General features: G+C 36.7%; 1 protein-coding gene across 1 annotated transcript in view; it reads left to right on the forward strand.

Annotated features, from left to right (window-relative positions):
- The first annotated feature begins 13,793 nt into the window (after nt 1–13,793).
- Wsck (tyrosine-protein kinase Wsck) overlaps nt 13,794–15,406 on the forward strand; it is a 475,983-nt gene continuing 474,370 nt past the window's right edge. Inside the window, exon 1 of the mRNA XM_090414787.1 lies at nt 13,794–13,855. The gene's annotated coding sequence lies outside the window, so the exon portion shown is untranslated. The remainder of the gene's footprint in view (nt 13,856–15,406) is intronic.

The following is a 15,406-nucleotide window of genomic DNA, read 5'->3' on the forward strand; positions in this document are numbered from 1 at the left end:
TATAAAATTTTTGCTGAGTGGATGCTTACTTTGTGAAATAAAATCTGTGGTAATATTGATAACGTTTCACTTCAAACAAATTATAACAAAACTGGTGATGTATTAAGTTAAAAATGTTGTTATGAATTTCATAACAAAAATGTTGTTATTAAAAAAAATATTATGAATTCATAATAATTTTACTGATTTAAAATTTCATTTTTATTACATTAACTATAATTTGTAATTGTGTAATTTATATAGTATGATATAATTCAAGAATAAGAAAAAAAAAATTTTTTTTATTATTTCCCGTGGTGAAATGGCGCCACTATCTTCAAGCGCCCTTGTGCGGTGCACAATCTGCACAACCGCATGGCGCGGCCCTGATCATTCCTGAGCTGAGACTCAAGTTATACAAATGTGTGAAAGACCTAGCCAATTCGACTGAACATTCCTTTAGAAAACGGGCTGATTTTCTATCTGTCATTATTGACAAATTCTTATCAAGGTTACGCAACAGCTCTTCAACCTTATTTTAATGAACCTCTAACTCTTCATCCAACTTAGCAGTAGCACTGTGCACTATGTTACACACACCTGGTTGATATATCATTAACTGAACAATCTCATTAGCTTCCGACACTCACGCACTGTTTGCATATAGTGCCTGTATGATAATAATAATGTTATTACTTGTTATTCACTGAATAAATTCTGCTTCCTTCCTGCCACGTGATTTTATTTCTGTTTCCGATCTATGTCCTCAAATTAACTCACCTTGCACTTGGGATAATTTGCTGATGCACATCATAACTTTCCTTGCACTTCATTGTTTATAGTTACAACCAACTGTATATTTTGTATTGTTGGCCTTCATTTCATACCATATTACCTCAATTTCAGGTGGACAGCGATGGAAATCGCTGTCCACCTAGTGACCTACTCTCTTTTCCGCTGCAGTTCATCTATTATCATCAGTAATACTTCTCTCACCCGTCTTTCCTCCGTGAAAATACTATATTCTTGTACACTATACATTCTTTTCCTGTGACTGCATTGTCTGCTGTCAACGAATTCTCATTATTGACTAACTTTTGGTGCGGTTGCACCAACCAGTGACAAAAACTCATTCTTCATATTCCTAATGCTTCTGGCATTTGTCTGCATAAACTTCATTATCCCTTGATCTCCAAAACTACTTTACATCTTGTATTTGACTTATTTCTGTACTTTGTTTATTATTGTTATCATTATGTGACACCTCCATGAAGGCAAAGACTCATCGAAGGAGAGTGTGCCAACAGCATCGAACGATTGAATACCTTCCAACCACTAACCGCGTTGAAACTTGCTTAACTTTTTGCTGAGCCATTAGTAGCAGAGGCTCATCGACCAATCTTTGCTGACTAAGGGACCGAAGAGACTAGACCCACAGCATTAATTTATTTTTCTTAATAATTCCAAACACTAACACGACCATACATAATTCAACTGGAAATATCTTAATACAGTAAAATCTCGATTTAATGGACCTCGATTCAACGGACTTCGGATTTAACGGACATAATTTGACAAATAAATACAGATAATGAAATAATTAATAAAAACAAATAAATAATATGATGGTCAATCGGAAGTAATCGGCAGTGTTTATAAATTGCGTCTTCAGATACATTCGCGTATATTCGTGATATTCCGTGCGTACTTGTAATAGTTCGTGCACGTGTTTTGGTTCAGTAGCGTTGCTAGCGCAAAACACATATTTAGTCTGTGGCTGAAGTAATTTTTAGTTAAACCGCTATTAATCATTATTAATATCAGTTCAGGGCAGTCACCAAATTAGTTGTTTGAGGCAAATTCGTTCCCTGAGGCAAACAATTAAACATCACCCCTGATGGATTATAAGACCAAGATATAAGAAAATCTCCAATTGCTATTTTGTTTTTATTGCAAGAGAAACATTAATGCAAAACGATTACATAATAATATTAATTAAATGTTTGCTCTTCAGGGATATCGTACAATAAAAATTGTTTATAAGCTCTTCTAAATTTAAATTATAAGCTATGTTCACTTCTATCGATATAGTTGCTAGACCAACCGATCTTTCTTGGGTCATTGCTGTTTGCAAGCAATTTTCAATCAGTTTAAGCTTGCAAAAACTTCTTTCCACACTTGCTACGTTAACAGGAATAGTTAGCGTAGCGACAGCTCCTATCGCAATTTGGCCGAGCGAGTGCCCTTATTAAGCCGCGCCGTGAGGCAGGCTGCCTCTATGCTACCCCCCCTGTCGATGGTACTGTATCAGTTAATATGTCTGGGGTTAAAAGAAAACAAGTAAACATGGCGATAGCACAAGTTCGAAGGTGGTGCATCTGTTGCTCGTTTGTGAAGTTTACGAGGTGAAAACCTCGTAAAGTTCATAACTTCTCAGCATTAGGATGGGCATCAGCCCATCCTAATGTATCTTCCTTCCTCTAAACACACCACTTCTATAATATAGCCTATAGACCAGGGAGTCATTGTTGCCTGCAAGAGGTTGTATAAGAAGGTTGTTGAAAAGGTTATGGTTGTCTTGCAGAACGAAAACGAACGCTCCCAAAGAAGATACAAGAGGAGCCAGGACATTTCAAAATTTGCGTGCATACAACATCAAGTATGTCATCTTTAATTTTGCTGCCACTTTGAAGGAGATAAAGACTACAACATTTGCTAATGGCTGGACCAATTTACTGAACTGGAGTGAACCAGAATACCATTTCAGAGGTTCTGAAAGCTCTGATTTCTGTGAAATGTTGATGCGAGCAGGTGGTAATGTCAGTGAGAATGACATTGAACAAGGGCTAGACATTGACGAGGGCGACCCTAGCTACCAAATTCTCAGCCAGGATGATATTGATGAAGATGTTTTACAGGGCGATCAGGAGGTTGACAACGAGGAAGAAGAAGCGGTTCCAGCTGGTCCGAAACTATAGGTAGTTAGAGAACACATGGACGACATCATCTCGTGTATAGCGCATCTTCATATCCAGAGATGATTTCGTATTACGAACATTTTTGGAAATTTTGATCGTTAATTATTAAGAAACAGTATAAAAGTGGAAAGCAACTGAAAATTGATGCTTTTTTCAAGTCCAGTCCTCAGTAAAATGGTATTTACATAAAAATGTTCTCATTAAAATATATTAATACTATAACACTGGAAGTGTTTTATTTTCAATACTGTTCCTAAGATTCGCGATTTAACGGACTTTCGATTTTATGGACAATGCTTAGCCCTAATAGTACGTTAAATCGAGAGTTTACTGTATAATCATTTCTCTTATAGAAGGTCCTATAAGAAGGACCTCCTTGGTCTTGTGTAAGGTTCTGGTCTTTCTGTCCTTGCAGATTATTTTATCATGTGCCTCTAGTTGAATCAATGTTTTCTTCAGGGTTTGCCAGTGAATCTCCAAGGTTTGATTCTTGTTCTTAAATAATATTGTTTTTTCAATAATATTTCTTTTGTATATTTCAGTCTTGAGTTCACCTCTGAAAGCTGTACAACTTTGATTTTTTTGTTGCTTCCTACACACCTTTTTAATGCAATCAGTTTCATCCATTTCAACACTAAATAGTGATCACTTCTAATTTCAAATCCTTTGTATACCCTTGTGTTCTGAACCAGTGGGACAACATTCAATAACATAATCAATGAGACTTTTCTTATCTCTCTCTCTCTCTCTCTATGTGAATTTATGTGCATTTTTATGTTGTAACATGGTGTTAGTAAGTAGTCCATGTCCTGAGAAGAAATCCAGCAGGTACTTACCATTATTATTATTATTTCGTAACCTCTATGGATCCAACAGACTCATCATTGGTGGATCCACTCAACCAGCAGCATGTCTATCGTAATGACCTTTTGAAGTTATTTACACTACCTGCACTCACAATGCACACAGGCAATGCGTTCCACTAACTAACAACTCTTCACATAAAAAATCTATTCACTCCCTTCTTCACCACATCCATATGCAATTTCCAGGGATGGCTCCTCGTTCTTCCCATCTTAACATCCACTCTTTTTATAATTTCTTCTGTATTAATCTGAGAGAATCCCTTAACTAACTTGAAAGAGTCTATCATATCTCCTGTTTTACTCATACACACCAACCTATGTAATCCACATTCTCTCAAACGCTCTTCATAACCAACACTCCAGAGTTCCTGATATCACTTTGGTTATTCGACTTTGGATCCTCTCTAGTGTTTTCACATCACAATGAAAACCAATGACCAACTCTGAGCACAATAGTCCATATGTGGTATTACTAATGCCTTATATAGAGGCACTACCACCTCCTTATCCATACATGTCATTGTACTTTTTATCATAGCAGCAATACAAGTGCAGTCTTTGCAACACTTGTGATGTGTCCTCAGAACTTCAGTCCACTGCCTATCATCACTCCAAGATCCCAAATCTCATCTGAAGTACAGCTTTACCAGTATGGTATGTACCCCTATATCTCAGTATTCAAAAGTGTGACACCTTGCATTTATTAACATTAAAATTACAACACCACTCATTTGTCCAAACTAAAAGTGTATTCAAATCTTCCTGTAGAGAATTAACATCAGCACTACTTGTGATAATTCTACCTAACTTTGCATCATTGGCAAACATTTGAAGATCCCCAGTCAATCCACAAGAAATATCATTAACAAATAAGTTAAACAGTAGGGACCCAAGAACCTTGAAGCATGCCACTGGTTACCTTCCATTTCAGAGACACTGCTCCATCATACACAACTTGCTGGTACCATTCAGAGAGCCATTCTCCTATCTGTCTAACTAATATACTATCTATTCCTATCCTCTACAACCTTGTACATCAACTTATCATGTGGTAATCTATCAAAAGCTTTCGCAAAGTCTGATTCTTCCTTATCCAACTCATTAGTTACCTTATCAAAAAAACATAAGCCGATTGCCAAAACAAGACCTGCCCTTCACAAACCCATGCTAACTATCATAGAGAATCTAATGTTCATCCTTTCAATCCTGTATTCCATTAATAACCAATTTTTCCAAACCCTTTGATCACAACTTCAGACACAAAGAATGGTCTATAATTGGAAACTTCTGTTCTTGAACCATACTGGTGGAGATGTATTATTTTGCCTTCTTTCCATGCTTAGGAACTTTACTCACTGCAAGACTCTCATTAAATAACCAGGACAAGGCATTGCTAATGACCTTTTGAATTCTTTAAAAATATGTGTTGATATCTTATCAATTTCCACAGCCTTATTAATATCTAACCCGAGTAACACTTGACACACCTCCGATTCTTTCACCTTTAGCTCTCCTAATTCTTGCTCTCTTCTATATGTTGCACAGCATCATTCACGCCACTATGATATACACTGATGAAGTGTTCGTTAAAGAATTCCACTATGCCATTTGCTATGGTTACTCGGCAACTATAACTATTCACCAGTATCAACCTACCATAATTATTTTCCCTCTTGCTTGCCACAGAGTAGAAAATATACCTTGGATTAATTTTGATCTTACTGGTCAATCTCCTCTCATATTCTACTTTTCCTTATCTAACTATGCTTGTCGCTTTTCTCGTCTGCATTTTATAGTCTTCATGCATCTATTCACTGCGAAGTGTCTTTTACTTCCTCCATAGTAACTTCTTTTGTAACACTGCTAGCTTGATTTCACCATTCATCTCTCACTCCTACTCTATTTATTCACTTAACTCTTGGTATACAGTTAAGCATTAATGCCTTATCATTTCCCATGCACTGTCAACATCTTATCTACCCAATTCATCAACCCAATGTATTGATGCTTGTTGACTACAGAGCTTTTGAATATCACCCACCTTATAGTTTCTGATATAGACTTCTTGATAACTTTTTCCTGTTTGACTACCTTCCAAACCAATATCTCATGATCACTTTCATTAACAGGTGGCAGTGTCGATACTTCATTCACAACCACATCCTCTGAGGATATCATTAAACCTAACACCGATAAACCTGGTGTTGCTTCAATCACACGCTGCTTCAGTTAGTTATCCAGCAGAAGCTCAACAAATTTATTCTCCTTGTTACTATACACTATATCTTCTTTCAAATCCACATTTGTATAATTATAATATCTCATTAAGATCATCTTCCTTTTACTTGCCCAACTAATTTGTCTAAACATTTCACAATCAATACTCTCCACATTCAATGGCCTATAACAGCATCCTATTAGGTGTACTATTCTACTGATCTCAACTTCCCACCTAACGGCTTCAAAATCTTCACACACTATTATTTTTCACTTTGACTCTTGAAAGACACAATGACACAATTCCTCTGCTACCATTACCAATACCCACTCCTTCTCCCTTCATCCTTCTATCATTTAGGAAAATTCTGTATCCTGCCATTTCAAGTGCTAACAGTATATCATCCTCAGTCAACCAAGTTTCACTTATGCCAATAACTTTTGGGCATGCTGATTCAATCAATGCAACAAACGCAGTACCTTTATTTCTGATGCTCCGTATAATCACAGATGAGGCCATCCCATCAAGATAATCACTCTTTATTCTCTCTGCATTATTATTTGCTTTGCTCTTTTCTCCAAATTTTCCCCAAACATTTCTATATGCTTGGTGCGATTCATTTCCTAGTCCAATTTCTTTATGTCTGCTTCCTGTTCTAATCTAAGGCCTAAAGAAATCCTCCTCCTTCCTTAGTAGAATATTCTGTGGGACCAAAAGCACAAAGTTGCATTGACCATTTTCCCATTCTGAAACTTGCCCACATAACTCTACTGGAAATGACCTTCCACATGAAGTATTCAACACCAAACATCTTCATGTTTGGTGTTGAATACTATCACTACTCCTTCCTTTCCTTGATTGTTCTTTCAGAATATAACATGCTATCCTTTTTTTAGTAAGAATTCATCTGTTTTTGTTTTCTTTGTCTCACTAATGCTAATTGTGTCCATAAAGTACTTTTCCAGTTTTTTGTCTCCCATTTCATTAATACTTCTTATATTGATGGTTCCTATCTTGAGTTCTACTGATTTTGAGTTTGCTCCTTTAGAAGTTGAGTTGGAGTTTGTTTCAGTAGATAACTTTTCACTCTATACCTTGGGATGCATGTGTAGCTGAGTGAAAGTGGCGATTGCATCCTCTGTGCTTGGTCACTCGAAGTTAGACTTAAGTTCAAGTCTAGTCGCCGACTCAAGAACCTTTTTCTAAGCCTTTCGTCGACCGGTTCCGGAGTTAGTCGATCTCTGGCACGGGCAGGTTGGATTTACCTGCCAGAAACTCGGGTTTTTCATCCCATAAACTCAAGAAAATCGACTGTAGTAACCACATTATTTCAGACAGTAACATATCCTGTTAGGATTTGGTACCAAGAGATGGCAGCACTTGTTTACCAGCCTCTTCATCGGTGGCAGCTATAATTAGTAATAGCCATGGGCCTAACAGTGAAGATTGAACTTCCTACTCAATCCCCAAAAGCTAGATAGGGTAAAAAGGATTCGCATAATCCCTAAGGAAATAAAAGGTGTTAGGTGATTTTTTTTCTATACCTTGGTTCTCTGAGGAAAAGCAGCAGGGATCTTTCTTAACTCTGCAATATCCCATTCAGGTATATTTACCCAGGTATATTTCTGGTTTAAGCCAATAGAGAGTACAGTCTGGTCAGCGAAGTCTTAAATTGCCAGCCCATCTTTTTTTGTTTGTTTTTGTTTGGTTTTTTCATTTTCCAGTAGATACCTACTAATGGGGTGCACTGCTCAAAGGGAGGACTGCACATTTCGTTAAAAGCCCCAGTTTTTTCTCTTCATTTCATAAAGATGATTTGGGGTCTCCTCCCAGTTATCTGGGTTTTATCCTTAAGTTATCCTATTATGTTATATTACTGAACTTATAATGGAGAAAAAACAATATCAACTCTTTATATTTAGTCCAAAGTTTAGGGTCGATTGTACATCTGTCTCTTGAGAATTATTGGCTCTTGACAATAATTCTCAAGAGACATGTACAATGAAACGTACAGTATTATTGTCAATTTATTTCTTGGTAGAAGAAGGAGAAAGTACTAGAAACATCTAATATACAAGAAAAGCTATCAGTATTAAAATTGATATAACAGAATAATAATACAATATTAAAAACCTAATAAAGGTAAATAATACAGTCGTCTCTCGACTTACGTCGGGTTCCGTTCCATCAGGTATGAGTCGATACATTAAATCAACAGAGTTATAGGGACTTAACTGTAATAGTATACTGTCATTTTAATTTTTAAACCTCATTATAAAACTGTACTGTGCGTTACAATCACTACAAAACAGGTAAATAATCACCCAAACCTTCCTTCACAATCACATCTTCATTACCTTCGCTTCATTACATTTTTTATGAAAATGTCTCATGTGCTTTCTTTATTCCTCTTCTTCTTTTCATCATAAATTTGTTCATAGCAAGCAAACAATCGTGTACTTCCCTTTCTATTAACAAATAGCGTTCAACATTGGAGTCCATGTCTTCAATCATTTTGAGAACATCGCTAAATGCAGAGAGATTTCTGCAAGGCCCTTCACTATGAATTGTTTAACTACCTCTCCTTGTTTCTCTTTTCCACTTCTGCAGCACTCTTCTTCCAGTTCGACCAATTCTTCGTTGGCCAATGCTTTAGGGGCACTTCCTATGAGTTGAACTATGTGGTCATCATTCACTTCGAGATTCAGGTTGTTTGCTAGGCCCACTATTTCTTCACTCAATTTACAAAGGTCTTCATTTTTCTCAAAACTTCCTAAATCGTGCTCAAACCTTTTTAATGTTTTTTTCCATATGCCACTCATACATGAAACATGGCTGACAGAAGATGATATAGCTAGTGGAATTGAATGTGAGGGGTATTGTAATTGCCTTCTTGGCAATTCTTATAGTAGGGTATGTAAGTTCTGTTCGCTACAACTTGGTATTAACTAGGTCTACCTGCTCACTGATGAGACCTCAATAAATGTTGAAACCGGTCTGGGTAGTGACCTTCTCTCACTCATAATGTAGAACAGTAATAAAGCTTTTAGGAGCTAAGTTCACATTATGGGTAAATACCAAGAACAGTGATCGGAGCTTGCTCCGCCCTTACTATGAGTTGCCCCATGTTGCACTACCATATTCCTTAACTTAAATAATTTCCCGTCGCCGAATTGAAACCTTTGACTCTTCATATAATTAATATACTTAGATTTCGCAAAGGCTTTTGATCGATTGCAACATTATAAGTTGATAGTCAAACCAGAACAGATGGGGTTGGATATTAGATTAGTGCATTGGATCCGAGACTGGTTATCCGATAGGTGTGAGTAAGTTGTGTATAGGGGAGCTTATCCAGGAAGAGAAAAGTCACTAGGTGTGCCTCAGGGGATCTGTTTTAGGACCATTGCTGTTTATCCCGTATGTTAATGATATTGGTGAACATATGGATGTGGATATTCAGTTGTTTGCAGATGATGCAAAGTTGGGACGAACCATAAAGATTTGAGAAGATGTTGTGGCCTTACAAGAAGACTAGAATAAATTGAATGAATGGGCACGGAAATGGGGATGCGAGTTCAATATTGCAAATTGTAAAAAAAAAACAGCCTAACGCCTTTTTGTTCTCATATAGGGAGTAGGCAAGGCCGTTTTTTAGCCCTATCTAATTTTTGGAGACTGAGTGGGCAGTTTAATCTCTACTGGTAGCCAATAAGAGATAGCTGGCCCAAGGCTTTCATTAATTAATCGGCACGCAGTTAAGAAAGCGGCTAGTAAGTGCCTCCATCTGGTGGTCCCTAACCCCTAACACAATATATTTAATGTCTGAAAATAGCGTGGGTTCGACGGCCGATTTTCTTGAGTTTATGGGACGAAAAACCCGAGTTTCCAGGAGGATAAACCCGCTTGCCCGTGCCAGAGATTGACTAACTCTGGAACCGGTCGAGAAATGGCTTAGAAAAAGTTCCTCTAGTCAGCGACTAGATTCGAATGCCTTTCGTCGTGCGGTCAAGCGCACTAGAGTGCAAATGCTTCTTCTACTGAGCTGCACAGGTTCTCAAAATTTAATTGTAAGGTTTTAAAATTTGTGAAACAAAGATGGATGTAGAATTTACTTTAGTGGGGATATATTGTTGGAGGTGGAGGAAATAAGAGATCTTGGGGAGATAGTGGATAAGGATCTGAAATTTAGGGGGCACTGCCAAAATTATAAGGACAACACAAAGAATTCTGGGAATGATGTGGAGGATGCTGACTTGTAAGCAGATTCTTGTTCCATTCCAGAGGCCGCACATGGACTTATGTGCACAGATTTGTTCACCTGTTTTCAAAAGGATGAAGAGATGTTAGAAAGGTCCAGATACGACTTACGTAATTTCTGACCTCTGGAATGTTGAATATGAGGAATGGTTGAGGTGATGCAATTTACAGAATCTAGTGGATAGGAGGAAGAGGGGAGATATGATAGAGACGTACAAGTTATTAAGGGCTTGTTATAGGATTAATGGTGGAGAGGTTTTATCGCAAGCAGTTGGAGATCAGTGGAGAACCAGAGGACATCCCTGGAAGTTGTATAAAGACGGTGTGAGAAGCAGGTTTTTTTGCATGCAGAGTAGTGAATGATTGGAATGCTTTACCTTAGAGTGTCTGCAGAGAATTTGAGTGTGTTTAATGCAATACATTTTGATGATGAATTGGAACAATATCTATTTTTAAAAGAAAATAACGACAAATTCACTGCTGCCACACAAGTATATCAGGCTTCAAGCGAAATGTCAAATTTTCCATATGTAGAAATTTTAGGGGGCTCATAAATTTTATCGCCAGTAGGCTTAATCCGTCCCTGTTTTTATCTGACTTAAAATTAAATTTCTACTAATTGATGGTTGTCTCCTAGTATTATGCCCAGATCACTGCCACATTGTTTCATTCCTTCTATAATTTCAGACTTTAGTTTGATTTCTAAAGGAATGGTTACAGATGGTTTTTTGAAAAGATCCAGGATAAAAGAAAAGGTCGAGCATTCTGATTATTTCAGAAGACGAAGAAATCAGTAGTGATGTGGTTTGAGGACATCTGGTGAGATAAGAAGATATTTATGTGTGCATAAGAGTATGTTGAATATTAATAGGAACGAGGACAGAAGACTGAAAGTTCAAGAATGAGAAGTGTTTTTAAATATTAAGTAACACTGCTATTAAGACTGTGTGGGTGGCATCACTGCGTATATTACCGCAATGTGCCCATGACTTGGTTGTTCAGCCTGAAAACAACAATTCTGGAAGAGTGAAAAGAAGGAAAAATAGTGCCATTGCATAAGGGAGAACCCACACATAAGACAGTCGTATAAAACTATAGGCCAGTGAGTACTAGAGAAGGTATTAGAGAGCCTGGTTAGAGACAGATTGCAAACCTGGATTGATGATAATGGAAATCGTTCTAGAGAGCAACATGGACTTGTTAAACAGAGTTCATGCTTTAGCAAATTTGTTACATTTTATAATAGGGTGAGTATAATATTAGACATAGGAGACGCTTATACAATGATTCATCGGATTTTGCTAAAGTATTTGATGAACTACTACATGATAAAACAGTGCTAAAATCAATGGCGTCTTGTACACAAGCACTGCGACACTGCAGCAGCCCTAAGGGAAAAACGAAAAAAATTAAACTTTGTTTGAGTTTATAAATTATAATAATGTTTACAACATTATATAAATACAATACCACATGTTAAAGGTTACAGCTTATGTTTCGGCATTGATTGAATAGTTAATAATTGGAATTGTTCGATTAGCGCTTTAGATTACGAAACAAATGCACCGCGATCTAACGTAGTATCCGAATTATCACGTTCGGTCAGTTCCGGTTAGACTTAGTCACTTGTCACTGCACGTAACAAGTAAATCAACACTGCTCGTTGAGCAGTGTCGCTACAGATAAACTGTATGCTTGCGCCCGTTATTTCTGTGAGATTACCTTGATGGACCTGTGATTTCAGTCAGGATTTCTCCATGACTGCAGGTTGTAAAGAATCGAGTTATTCCTGTGAGATACGAAACTTTATTATTGGTGTGTGTTCTTGGTGAGGGTGAAATATTTTCGGTAAATCTTATTTCATTCTGTTAAAATAACATTTAATTAATTATTTATTATAAATACAAGGCTGAATTATGACGAATGTCACTGTTAAAAATATGAAAAGAATTATATTTTCTCAATTATCGTTACACAAAAAAAATGCATTGCGATCTTACGCAGTGTCGGAATGGCGAAACCGACACTGCTCATCGAGCAGTGTCGCTACAGATATATATATATATATATATATATATATATATATATATATATAGTACCCCCACTTAAAAATTTCACCGGCTACCACTGCTTAGATCGCAGTGTATTTGTTTCGTGTAACGATAATTGAAAAAATATAATTCTTTTTATATAATAATTATTATTATATAATAATTATAATTATTAATATTATTAATTAATATTATTAATTATTAATATAATAATTATATGTTGTTTAAATTAAGAGGATTTTTAATCCCACATTATTTCAAAGCCGAATAAGATTAGCTGATAAGAAAACTCTAAGATAGAAATCAAAGAGTTTCATGCCGAATATAGCAAACTAGAAAAGTTCGGCGAGTCCAAGCGTGAGCATACACCTGGGTGTTTGATTTCTAACTTAGAGTTTTCTTATTCGGCTTTGAAATAATGCAGGATTAAATATCCCCTTAATTTAAATAATTTTAACAACTCCGAAGTGAAGCCTTTCGACTCTTTATTTCATTAATTATATGTTATTTTAACAAAATGGAATAATATTTACAAAAAATAGTTCACCCTCACCACCAATAATTAAAATTTCGTATCTCACAGAAATAACGCGCTCACGCATACGATTTATCTGTAAGCGACACTGCCCAAACGAGCAGTGTCGGTATCACTTGTAACGTACAATCACAAACGATTATCGGCGAATCTAGCTGCAATTGGCCGAACGTGATAATTCCGACACTGCGTTAGATCGCAGTGCATTTGTTTCGTAATCTAAAGCGTTAATCGAACAATTCCAATTATTAATTATTCATTCACTGTCGAAACATAAGCTGTAACCTTTAACATATTGTATAGTTTATATAATGTTGTAAGCATTGTTATTATTTATTAACACAAACAAAATTTCATTTTTTCATTTTTTTTCCTTGGGGGTGCTGCAGTGTGGCAGTGCTTATGTACGAGCCACCACTGCCCAAATCTTAGGGCATCACTGAAGTGTTATAAAACTAATATATGAAGAATAATCGTCGTATTACACTTTCGCGCAGACCTACACATTTTATCGCGTAAGCTTCCATAACCGATAATCCCGCGGAATAGGTTGGTTGCTCCTCATTCCTTGCTGACCACATTTTTGTATACTTTTCAGAAATAACCCCCTCAAATTAGTCACATACTAAAATATTTCCTCATCAATCCTATGGAGGGGAAACCTAAACAACTTATCTCTTTATCATCCCCCCTATAGGACTGCTTGACTCTAGTAATTGGTAACGTTCTTTTCCCCTCCCCGCCTCTCTTCAGTCCTATGTATGCATGATAAACCGCAAAAAGTACACTGAAAAACACTTTCCAACTGACATTTTATTATTCCTTGCAATTGCAGATTTTAAATACTAGATGTCGCTTTTCTAAGATTCCGTTTGTTTTGTGGTTATGTATGAAGTAACGCAAAATTTTTGGAAGAGTTGTTTTGCATGTATGTTATCTAAAAATAATTGGTGAGCGAAAGCAATATAGTAAGTTTTTAGTACGTTTCACACGTCATTATATATATAAATTTCATATCATTTTTGCGCTACGTGAATAGAGTGCACAAATCTAGTTTGATTTTTCTCACCTATTCCACGAAATAACGCACACTATTAAGTTTGGAACAGTCAGTATCATAAAACGAGACCTTTATTTGAATTACTTTATGGGAATTCAGAAAATAAGCAGCCGATATATAGAAGTAGTATAAGAGGAGGTAGGTCAAAGATACTGACGGGAATTCTTTCTCTGTATAGCAAGCGAGAGGAAGAATAATTATGGAGAGGTGACATTTCTGGTAGCAGTGTGACCATGGCTAGGGATGTAGCTGAGTTTCTTAGTGAACCCTGTGTAAGTGAGCTGTACAACTTATAGAAAGAATACAAATGTTAGGGAAATTAAGAGGTGATGCATATCAGGTGCTAATTGGGTTAGCTGTATCCAAATGAGGCTCCGGAAATGGATAATACATCTCATTTTTAAGGAATATGCAAAACGGGTAATAATTCCTTTGACCTTTCTAATTAATGAGGCTTGCAGTGAGAAAAGTTCCTTAGCAGTGGAAAGAAGGTAGAATAATATCACTCCACAAGCATGGTTCTAGGAGAGAAGTTTTCAGTTATAGACTAGACTATAATCTGCATTTGTGGTAGAATTCTTTATGACAAAGGTTGGTCAATTGGTAGAGCCTCTGCTACTAATGGCTTGCGAAAAGTATAGCAAGTTTGAGTGCAGTTAGTAGTTGGAAAGGGATCAATCTTTTGATGCTGTTGGCACACTCTCCCTCGATGAGTCTTTGGACTCCCTGGAGGTGTCACATAATGATGATGATCAGCATGGGTTTGCAAAGGATAGGTCTTGACATCCTTTCCCTGGTTAAGATTTTCAGTCTCACCATGGGCCAGAATATTTTCCAATTGATTCCTGTGAGCTGTATCCAAAGCATGGTGTGAAACGCCAGATTGACCAGTCATGATTGCATTTGTATTTTTTATGTTTTTCCATACAGTTGGTAGCTGATCTTCCTTTCAAATCTATCTGGTTAAGATATGTAGATGATGTGGTTCCTATTTGTGTCTCATGGCCTAGACACATTATACTTTTCTCTGTCACCTCAATAGTCTTTACCCTAGAATCCAGTTTACAGTGGAAAAGGAAACTAATAATAGTCTAGCCTTTCTAGATATCTTGGTCAACCTGTCCTTTTCAGGCAGATACATTCACAGACTTTCCCATCGACAATATGGTGTCATTAAAACACTAACCCACAGAGCCTATAGGCTTTGTTCCAACAAGACCTCTCTTGCAGCAGAACTTAATCATATATGCCTCTGTAACACAGTTGGAAGAACATCAGAACTTAATCACATACTCCTCTGTAACACAGTTGGAAGAACAGCAGAACATTCACTGTTCAGTTGGAAAAGACCTGAGTTTGATTCTTATTGTGATGAGAGGATTCTTTATGTGGGCTTTTCAATTGAAATTGAGTTAGCCAATCTCATATGGAGGTAGCAGAGTTTTTTCTCTGTAAATTC

The sequence above is a fragment of the Typopeltis vanoorti genome, chromosome 25 (genome assembly GCF_054136105.1).
Source record: "Typopeltis vanoorti isolate ZY-2024b chromosome 25, IOZ_Tvanoo_1.0, whole genome shotgun sequence".
NCBI lineage: Eukaryota > Metazoa > Arthropoda > Arachnida > Uropygi > Thelyphonidae > Typopeltis > Typopeltis vanoorti.